Raw genomic sequence first — 7,475 nt, forward strand, 5'->3', positions numbered from 1 at the left:
AGACTAAAATTGCTGCATATGATCCAGCAATTCCATTACTAGTTATATACCATTTAAAGAATCATCTCTAAGAATATAAACAATATTAAGAAGCAACTCAGTGCCTACAGCCATGAAGCTCATTGTCAAATGCAGCACCATCCAACAGAAATATTATGTGAGCAGTATTTGTAAATTTAAAATTTTCTAGTAGCCACATTGAAAAGTGAAAAGAGACATGTGACATTATAATAGTATATTTATTTAACCCACTATTTCAAAAGGTTTTTTAATATGTCATCAACATAAAGTATTACTAATGGAAAAAAGATAATGAGCAAAATATTAACAGTGGTTATCTTTAAATGGAGGAATGGTGAGTAATCCTTTTCCTAGTTCTTTATATCCTACAGTCTTAGTATATGAGCATGTTTTGTTTTTCATTAGAGACAGACAAAATAAACTAAAGTTTAAAAACTAAAGAGTAAAGATTAGTCATGATAACTAATAAACACTCACTGCTAGAGTCTTAGATACAATCCCAGTTGTGTCATTTTAGGTCAGTCATTTGATCTATATGTGCCTAGTTTTCTCCTCTAGGTTTATTGTGACTGTCTTGATCCCAGCAAATATTGTATCTTTTGGATCTAGCCTTCTCCATATGGAGGTCAATCCTTCCCAGTGAGTTTATCCCAAAATCGTGCTTGGAATGGCCCATGAAACTCTGAGCACTTGACCTTGCTCAGGTCTTGCCAGCAGTTCTTGTAGTTGATGGGAATTTTTACTCATACTCTGAACTGGTAACTATACTTTCTCCTAGAATCTAAGTTTTGGCTAATGTCATATTTTTGGTTGTTCCTAACTTGGCTAATGTCATGTTTTTGGTTGTTCCTAACTTTCTGGTATGAATGTGCTTGGATACTTGTACCCATTAAATCAAGTCACCCTATAGAAATTGCTGGCCATACCCTCTCACCAGGCTGAGGCTCTGTCCTTGATAAATTGCTTCTATTCCAGTGCTTCCAAGTCAGAGTCTCCTTTTATCTGCTTGTGACAATTAGCATCCATCCTGTCTTGAATGTGAGCCTTTCAAATTTATAATCAACAAATCCAGAGAGAATGGCATGTCTAAAAGCCTGGGCTTCTAGTTTGGGAAGGATCCCATATGGAGCAGAGCATGTTCTCCAGCCAGGAAGTCTCCACAAAGCTCCCTTTGTATCCCTGTTCCGCAGGCTATAGATAAAGGGATTCAGCATGGGGGTGACCATCACAGATGCCACCATTCCAGTCCCTGCTGAGTAGGAGGATGAGGGCTGGAAATATACCAGAAAGAGGGTCCCATAGAAGAGAGTGACCATTGTCAGGTGAGAGCCACAGGTAGAGAAGACTTTGTGCTTCCCCCTAGCGTAGGGAATCTTGAGGATGGTGTGGATGATGTTGGCATAAGAGACCACAACACAGATGAAAGGGACCACACCTGAGAGGGCTGAGTTAAAGAACATCATAACTTGAAAGATATGGGTGTCTGAACAGGCAACCTTGAGGAGTGGGAGAAGATCACAGAAAAAGTGTGGGATGGAATGGGAGACACAGAAGGAGAATTGAGCCATCAGCAGAGTGGATGAGAAGGCCAGGAGGTGGGAGCACAGCCAGGAAGCAGCCACCAGCAGCTGGCAGTGTTGGGGCTGCAAGATCATGGTGTAATGGAGAGGAAGAGAGATGGCCACATAACGGTCATAATGCTATCATGGCCGGCAGGAAATCATCTATCAGGGTCAATGCCATGAAGAAGTACATCTGCATGAGGCATCCAGTGTAGGAGATGGTGTGGTTCTATGTCTGGATGTTCACCAGCACTTTGGGGGCAATGGTACAGGTAATGGAAGTATCAATGAAGGACAGGTTGACCATGAAGAAGTACATGGGTGTATGGAGGTGAGTATCAGAGCCAATGGCCATGATGATAAGCAGGTTTCCCAATATGGTGACCAGGTACATGACCAAAAAGAGTCTGAGAAGGACAGGCTGCTGCTCTGGCTGTTCAGAGAAGCCCATAAGAAGGAAGATAGAGGTGCTGGTTTGGTTTCTAATATCCTTCCAAGATAGAGAAATTAGAGAAAAGTCCTGCTTAAATAAATCTAGGCTTTAAAAATTAAGAGTCTAAGCTCTTTAGTTTGTTTTTCTCTATTCCCCTAGGAGGTCTCTGAGGTTCACAAATGACTGTAGCTGTAGGTGTGAAAATATGTATAAACATGAGGAGTATGGGACTCTGACAATGAGGTATTATGATGAGGTTGGTTTGGGTTCTAGACTCCTGTAATGTGTTAAGTTTACCCCAGAGATTGCCTGAATAAGGTTGAAGTGGTATTCACTTGGAAGGAACTGCTGCAAGTTTTAATTCCTCTTCTTAAAAATAAAAACAGAACCTTAGAATAACTGTTTGAACTTCACTGCTTTATTGTGGAGCTCATTTTAAGTTCCTGCATGTACAGTATTTAGAGGGCATACAGGGTCCTGTGCATTTGTGAGAGTGTGTGTGTGCTTATTGAGGGACATGGAAGAGGAATCATCCTGCAGAGAGGAGACAGCTGAGACTCTGGGGTCTTGCTCTGTGTTTGTAGTGCCCTGGCCCTTTTTGCATTTGAAGACCATTCCAATGAGTTAATATGGCTATGGGGACGTTGAAAACTGAAAAGCACTGTATCATCAAGGGCACATGGTTTCTATTTTCTTCATCAACCTCAATCTCAACATTATTAGTTTTATGATCACTGGTTTTGGCATCATAGAAACTGGTTGGGAATCCCTTCTCTGCCTCTTATTTAAGTGAGGCAAGTTATTACTTTGTAGAGTCATGGAAGTTATAATTGGATAACATATGTGAACCTAGGACACACGATGCAATGGATAGTATCAGAGCTTTCCAGCTCAGTTCCTCACACCACCTTTTAAACCTTGAGAAACGTTAACCATTTGATCATTGCTTTCCTTATCTGTAAGATGCAGATAGTAACCCTACCTTATAGATTATTGAGGGTACCAAATGTTAGAATCAGTTGAATTTTCTTTGTGAACTATAACGTGCAACAAAATGAGAGATTCCAACTTTCCTGTTTGATGGCATGGAGGAACAAATGCAAATGAACCGCCAGTGGCAGCATGTGCTAATGTCATGCTTGTTTAGTGTAGGAATTAAAAGTATTCCCTTCCTGCCTGACAGACTTGCTCCACTCTTTACTTTCTTTATATTTTTGAAATGGCTACTTAACTTTTCTGGGCTCAGTTTCCACGTGTTTAATTGTGGAAATAATAGAATCTACTGTTTGGAATGGTTAGGAGGATTAAATTAAATAATATTTGTAAAATATTTGCAGATGCTTAATTAATATTAACTACTGTTGTTACTGTTGTTAATAAAATGAGGGTGCTTTGTCCTGTGTCATTGTGTCCTGATTACTGCCTGAGGGTTGGGCTTACAAATTGTGAGGTGTCATATTGAGTCATCATTGTCGTTGTTGTTGTCACCACCACCACTGCCCTTGAAAGCGTATCTCTACTTATAACTACCAGTGACAAAGCATCGACTTTGGCATCTCAAATCAAATGTAAACTTTGTTAAAGAACTTAGTTATCAAAGCCCCTGTATCATTAACAGTAAATTGGGTATAATTCCATTGCATTCATTTATTCAGAGGCACAAATTAAAAAGAAAGAGCATGAATGAGTTGAGATATGTAAATGGTTATAGAGGAGTTAATTACTAGTATTGACCTAGGATCGTGGCTGAGAGTGATTCTTTGATCCATCCCAGTCAGAGTGGACTGGGGGTAAATTATTGCATAGTTCTTGTTCACTGATGGGGTGTGGGGAAGGGTGATCTGAGATGCATTTTCTACAATGACTTTAGGCTGGACTCTGAGGGACCAGAGCTAGGCACCCCTTATGATGATCAGGAGAGCCGGAAAATGATTGGCAGTGAGGGAGGAGGGAAATGAAGGGGAAAAGGAAAAAGGTAGAAGCTCTATGGGAGGTGTATGTGTGTGTTGTGTGCATGCCTGGCCAAGACTCTGCTCATTGCCTTCCATCTCTATGCCTCAGTTCTTACCTAGAGATGCTGATCAGCCTCAGTCCCTGACACTGTCACCAGGGAAATTGAATTTATCATGCCTTTGTCTCTCCACAAAGATGTGGTTGGAGATGTAGAGCCCTCCCCTCTCTACAGCAGCTGAACTGAGTGAATACTTAGGACTGGAGCGACACCTCCGGCATAGAAGCCAGGAGAAGCTGTAGACTATGCACATGGAGAGTCTCCTGGGAGCCAATCCCAGACCTCCTAGTTAATCAAGATAGAGCAATTATCCAACCTCTCAGATGTCTCCTCTAGGCTGTGGGTCCCCTGAGTCCCATCAGTGTCAGAGATGCCTCTAATCAGTGTCCTGGACTGGGATCCATGGAGGCACTACTGTTGTGTGAGGTGCACGTTGGACCCATCATCCCCATCCATAACCCTGAGAATGGCCTGTGTTTGTCATGGAGTCCACAAAGTCTAAATTGAGTCCAGTCCTCATGGATGAAACACTTTATGCTCTAGGAAATAAGCTTTTTTTGTTTTTTAAAGAAAGTAGATCCAATGTAAAAATCATTGCCTTCAAATGTTATTAGAAGAGAGAGCATTCTTGTTTTTCATGTCCTTAAGGAGCAGAGGTAGGGCTAATATATACAATCTACAGAAAATCTCGGGTGCCACTCTGAGTATTTTTGAATATATTTACTTTTTTTTTGAAATTCAGTTTTACTGAAATATATTCACATACCATACAGTCATCCATGGTATACAATCAACTGTTCACAGTACGATCATATAGTTATGCATTCATCACCACAGTCCACCTCTGAACATTTTCCTTACATCAGAAAGAATCAGAATAAGAATAAAAAATAAAAGTAAAAAGAACACCCAAACCATCCCCCCGTCCCATCCTATTTGTCATTTACTTTTTATCCCCATTTTTCTACTCATCCATCCATATACTAGATAAAGGGAGTGTGATCCACAAGTCCTTCACAATCACACTGTCACCCCCTGTAATCTACATTATTATATAATCATCTTCTGGAGTCCAGACTACTGGGTTGGAGTTCGGTAGTTTTAGGTATTTACTTCTAGCTATTCCAATACAGTAAAACCTAAGAGGTGTTATCTATATAGCGCATAAGAATGTCCACCAGAGTGACCTCTCGACTCCATTTGAAATCTCTCAGCCACTGAAACTATTTTGTCTCATTTTGCATCCCCCTTTTGTTCAAGAAGATATTCTCAATCCCATGATACCAGGTCCAGATTCATCCCCGGGAGTCATATCCTGTGTTGCCAGGGAGATTTACACCCCTGGGAGTCGGGTCCCACGTAGGGGGGAGGGCAGTGAGTTCACCTGCTGAGCTGGCTCAGTTAGAGAGAGAGAGGGCCACATTTGAGAAACAAAGAGGTACTCAGGGGGAGACTTTTAGGCACAACCATACACAAGTTTAGCCTTTCCTTTGCAGTAACCAGCTTCATAAGGGCAAGTCCCACGATTGAGGGCTTGGCACATCAAACCACCAGTCCCAATGTCTGTGACAACATCAACACCAGTCCAAGTGAGGAAGTCCCACACTTCTGCACCTTCCCCCAGCTCCTTGGGGTGGGGTGGGGGGGGGTGGTTGTAAATATATTTTTTATGCTCTCCCCATGAATATATTTACTTTTGTTGTAAATACATCTTCCATACAAAAGAGTGTATAAAACATGTAAGTACTGTTTAATAGATGATAACTGAATGAATTTCCATGTGCCCACTATTTAGCTTAAATAGCCTATGACTAGCTTAAATAACATATGACTCAGTCTTTTAGAAGCCCCCTTCTGCTGCACTTTGATCACATTCATTTTCCCTCCACAAGAGGAAAACACTAACTTGAATATTTTGTACCATTCTTTTATTTTAGAATAATTTTATCATTTATGTATATATGTATAAACTGTACTCTCCGAATTTGCCTGTCATTGTCCTTTGTTTGGATGGAATTATTAAATACTTATTTTTCTGTAATTTGCCTATTTCTCTCAGTACTTTGCTTTGATGTTTATTCATTTTGTAGCTCCATGTAACTGTAAGGCATTCATGTTCAGTGCTGTCTGTTTCAAGTCAACAATCCCCCTTTGGAAATACTCATTGCCGACTGTATTTTGTATTCAGAATAGTATGTGGAATTGTTTGTATGTTGACTATGACTCTCCCAGCAGATTCTGGGTAGCACTTCATAATCAAACATACAGTATTTCCCCAACATTATGAATGGATAGTCACACTAAATGGAACTCATAAAGTCTATCACTAGGCTTATGCCCATTCAGATTATATTTTGCTGCTAAAAGTGTTTGCTGAAAACCTTGAAAAACTTTTCCGTCATCAGAGCTTTTGGATATCATAACTGGAGATATTCTGGTGTGTGTGCAGTGGTATCTCATTGTGTATATTTAAAATTATTTTTTTAAATTGTGAAGCAAAACACACAGAAAACCTTACAAAAGATAAATATATCACCCAAAGAATTATTGTAACCAGCCATATGATACTACCCGGATCAAGAAGTGGAAAATTTCCAGTATCCCTGAAGTTCTCTGTATGCTCCTGCCAATCTTTACCCACATCTCCTCCCAGAATTTAATCATTGTCCTATTTCTAACATTATATTTTAGTTTTGGCTGCTCTTTTATTTATCAGCTTTATTGAGATATAATTTATGTACCATACAGTTCACCCATTTGAAGTAGACAATTCAGCGATTTTTGTATGTTCTCAGAGTTGTGTAACCATCAGCACCATCGATTTTAGAACATTTTCATTACCCCAAAAAGTAACCTTGTTCCCATTAACAGTTAGTCTCCATTTGACCCAAGCCCTTATCCTGAGGCAACCACTAAATTACTTTCTGTCTCTATTGGATTTTCCTGTTGTTGACCTTTTATATAAATGGAATCATACAACACACAGTCTTTTGTAACTGGCTTCTTTCACTTAGCATAATATTTTCAATGTTCAGCCAGGTTTTAGTATGTATCAGTACTTCAGGCCTTTTGTTGCCAAATAATTAATATTCCTTTGTATAGATATATGCCACATTTGTTTAGGCATCCAGAAATTGATGGACAGTTTGGTTGTTTTCATTTTGGGCTATTATAAATAATGTTACTATGAACATTCATTTACAAGTTTTTGTATGAAAATATGGTTTCATTTCTCTAGGGTATATAAGTAGGAATGGAATTGCTGGGTCATATGGTAACTCTGTTTACCTTTTGAGGAAATGCGAGTGCAGATTTTGGCTCTACTATTTTACATTTACATTATCGGTGTACAAGAGTTCTGATTTCACCGCAGCCCCACCGACACTTCTTATTATGTGTCTTTGATTATAGCTTTCCTGGTGGGTGTGAAGTAGTATCTCATTGTGGC

At 39.7% G+C, this 7,475-nt stretch overlaps 1 pseudogene; it reads right to left on the reverse strand.

Annotated features, from left to right (window-relative positions):
• Window positions 1–1,019: 1,019 nt before the first annotated feature.
• On the reverse strand, window positions 1,020–1,977 carry LOC119545284 (annotated as a pseudogene).
• Between the last annotated feature and the right edge of the window lie 5,498 nt (window positions 1,978–7,475).

Source organism: Choloepus didactylus, chromosome 10 (genome assembly GCF_015220235.1).
Source record: "Choloepus didactylus isolate mChoDid1 chromosome 10, mChoDid1.pri, whole genome shotgun sequence".
Taxonomy (NCBI): domain Eukaryota; kingdom Metazoa; phylum Chordata; class Mammalia; order Pilosa; family Megalonychidae; genus Choloepus; species Choloepus didactylus.